This window comes from Chinchilla lanigera, unplaced genomic scaffold (genome assembly GCF_000276665.1).
Source record: "Chinchilla lanigera isolate Chin_1 unplaced genomic scaffold, ChiLan1.0 scaffold00031, whole genome shotgun sequence".
In the NCBI taxonomy this organism is placed as follows: Eukaryota; Metazoa; Chordata; class Mammalia; order Rodentia; family Chinchillidae; genus Chinchilla; species Chinchilla lanigera.
The window spans coordinates 13370154-13374123 of record NW_004955432.1 but is presented as its reverse complement, the minus strand read 5'-3'; positions in this window follow the sequence as shown (position 1 = coordinate 13374123).

Sequence of the window (3970 nt, the reverse complement as noted above, 5' to 3'; positions counted from 1 at the left end):
GATAGGGGCTCACTGTGTAGTTCAGACTGACCTTGAACTCCCTATGTTGGCAAGGCTGGCCTCCAAGTAGCAGCGATCCTCCTGCCTCAGCCACCTAAGTGCTGGGATTACAGGCGTGCACCACCCCGCCTGGCTATGGTGATCCTTTCAAAAAAGGAAAGGAAAAACACTAATCAGACAAAAAGGTGTCACTATGGCCTCCTACCTCATTAGGCAACTTCTTATTTTTTGATTTTTCTGTCATAGGCAACTTTAATTCATCCATATACCTGAATGTAGAAAATATTTTCTAGAAAATAAATCGGTGTCATCTCAAATTTAGCACTGCAGACACAACCTATTTGGTTTGGGAATTTTATTCTGAGAAATAACTTCAGGGTTTGTCAGTGTACGGCTTAAAATGTGGAATTTGTTGCTCTGGCCTCTCCGTTTTACTCTACGGTTGAGTTCAAAGAACACAGACACCCCCAGTGCTGTCTGTACCGCTCCAGGACTAAACGCTTTAACTTTCTCTGTTGCCCTTATTTATGCAAATGTACCTTACTCCTAAATGCATCGATTAGTGTTTCACTTCCTCTCCTTCTCATTTCCCCTCTGGTAAATACATTAAAAATGATAGAATGTGTGGAGGGTCCTTAGGAGAAACAGAGGCGCTAGGTAACTCACATAAATAGAAAAATTGATTCTGAAATAATAGAATATTCAAATATTTTGATACAGTACGCCTCCCATGAGGCAGAAACGTTATCAATAAATCCATACAATTCTAAACATTCTTATGAGAAGGCCAGCATTCCATCAAACATCTTACATTTCCAAATTCCCGGATGTTGGCCATTACGCAGGCGCAAGGCACACAGGAGAAGCTTGTCTTTCCTCTTATTATTTGTGTGGTCTGGAATTTTGTAGCTCTAGTCATTGACTGTGAGGCAATTTTTATTTGTTTTCTCTGTTCCTCTTCAGAGAAAACAAAAATCTTATTTTTCCAAGCAATTAAAACTCTTACGCTTCAGCTAAGATGAAAGAATTAGGAGTTCTGTCTCCTCGTGTATAATTGTATGTTTCATCCTTCTTGTTTTAATGATTGACAGAAAACTGATAAACTGAGACATCTGTGAATTAGGGTTGGGTGTACTCTCTTGGTGGCCCTTCTGCTAATTTGTTTCACTATTTTGCAGAATTTCTTGCTCTGTAATGGAAAGGTTTATTAAATATGAGGGGTGCAAAGCTTTCTGAATACTAATGAACTTATTTGCCAAAATTTAAATGTTCTTCTTGTCAGTGAATGCCTGACTTACTTAACAGGATCCAAATTGAATAATGAAGAAAATTAGACTCTATCGTACCCTCAGGAGAAATTGTGTGTGAACTGTAATAGAATGCTGAGAGGGAAAAGGGTCATATTTTAGGGGAAAAAAAGAGTATATAATTTGGACTACTTAAAAAAAGGATAAACTCAGGGAAACTCAATTCTTTTCCAAGGAATATACAGTCACTCAAGCAGCAAGACTTATTGCTGCCACAGCATCCTACACCTTTGGCCAGCTTAGAAAGTCCTAGTAATATAGAAGCAGGAGCTATAGGGTTCTGTGGTTACAGTTTACCAGCCTTATTCCTGTATGTATGTCTGTGATGGAAAGGGAAAAATCAATCTCCTTGAAAAATGAGCACTGTTCTCCAGGGAAGTTCAGTAGGAAAGATGGTTAGAGTTTGGGAAATTACTACAGTTCTTTCTTTAAGTGTAGTACACTGTGACTTTTCGCAGGTCAGTGTGCTTCTTTCTAGTGCCTCAGTGTTACTACTAACGGAGTAGATGACCATGATGCCTTTCGCTTGCCAGTGCCCAAGGGTCCTGGGGGAGCTAGACAGCTTCCCTCTGGGCCTGGACGGGCCAGAGAACACAGGCAGCCATACCAAGACACGATCAAAGTCTGAAACAGTGTCTGCAGGAGCAAAATACAGTGACAGAAGGGATACGAGGGAGAAAGTAAAGCTGACACCACTAATATGGGAATTTTTAAGCTGGAAACAGGGAAACCTGCGCTGTGAAAGGATGAGGCGAGGAAGGTTTCTAAGGCAAAGAAAACAATGGGAAGGATGATTATCTCCAATGCTGGTTAAAATCAACTCTCCTGACATTGCAGGGACAGCAAAGAAGTTAAGGCAAAAAGGGAAAGGGCTTCAAAGCCTGTAAAGTTTGCAAAACAAAACACAACAATTTAAAAGCTAAGCTTATACTCTTCTGTGAAAAGAATCTGCGCAAGAACAGAAAGTTCGGTGACACTGTGATTTATACTGAAGGGTTTACTTTCAATCCCTGTGTGAAAGGATTTATAGACATAGACTCATAAGACACGTTTAAATGTGTCTTTTGAAGATAATACCAAGGAGACAAACGAGGGTCAACACATCTCAGGTTAACACCAATGAATTGTCAATATTTCATTTCAAAGTAAATTTTCTTTATACCCAATTAAAGAAAAAAGGAAACTCAGTGTATTCGCTTGCTTCTGTGGGAAGACTTGGGAATTATAAACCCAGACTTTCCCCTTGGAATGGTGATCAATTTTGAAAATTATGTAAATAAACAGAGATATAGATTCCTCTCAAGCATTTCAAATCATAACCAGAACCTTTGGAAACAAAGAAGTTAGGAAGCAGGAAAGCAAGGAAGCAAGATGACAGCAGAGGGGGAAATTCTATAAAGTGAGTAAGACTCCACAGTTTGTGAGAAAATGAAATGAACAACAGGGTTTGGAGGATCAGTGTAAAATAAGGAATGTGAGATAATAAGATATTTTAAAAATGAAATTACTTGAGAAAGCGAGGATAAATGATGAATTACAGGGGAGATGATTTAGGGAGTTGGAAAAGCAGAAAAGGGGGAAGGTAATTGGGGTGGGGAACAAAATGCAAAGTGGTGACTATCAAAAAGCAAATTTGAACTCTGGATGGCATAGCCCCCAACCTTTGGAGAATGCGCATAACTTAGGGAGGAAGGAGGAAAAGATGAAAAGAATTCATGCTTAACATGAAATCATAAGGACAATAGGCGAAGCAATAAGTGTCATTAGTCTTCAGGAATGAAAGCGTTTCTAGAGAAACATATTAGTCTATGTTCTCCATTTATGAGCAGAATAGTCTTCATCTACCTTTACAAAAGGTTGATTTATAAAATGAATGCTATTAAAGGAAGAAAATCTTAAGCATTATCAGGGAGGTGGAAGGAAAGATTGCACCTAGAACAACCGAGATGGGGGTATCTGAGCAAACCTGTTCACAGCGTTTCATGTAAAATTTTGAAATTCAGCATCTTAGGAAAGCACCAGAGATAATTTACCCAAATAGAACGTGGACCGTCACAACGGGGGAGGTTTTTGCTGTTGTAAATATTGTAGAAATCTATTCTTCCACAACGATTTTTCTCCCACAAAAATGAGGGAGATTGAGTAAAAAGCTTCTGGATTTTGCATTAAGCACTTGGATGAGAGGATTTATAGCAAGGTAAACTTACTCCTAGTAACAGAAATAACATTAAATTTTCAAAAAAATGTTAATATGTGGAGCGGATCTAAATGCTTGTGAATATCCTTTTCCCTTACTTGTGTGATAGGGGATTCTTTCTACCAGGCAGTTTCAGACCCCCTTTGGCGGGAAGCTGATAAAGTAATTTAGCTGGAAAGGCTTAATGAGATAATGATGCTAAGGCTAGTTAACGCCTAATAAGAACATAACCACGAGGGATGATATTGTGGCTTATTAATTATAATGACGATGTGGAGGAAGGAGACAAGGTGGCACTCACTTAGTAGGGTGTACTCAGGAGTACGGCTGTTTCCCAAAGGAGAAGTTGCAGTCAGTTAAGTTGGAAGGAAGTTAGCACTTAGCAGAGCCAGGAAGTTATGGCCATTGGTTTATTCTGGAGACCGGAGAACTGGAGGCAGCATAGGAAGGAAGACAACCTTCCTGA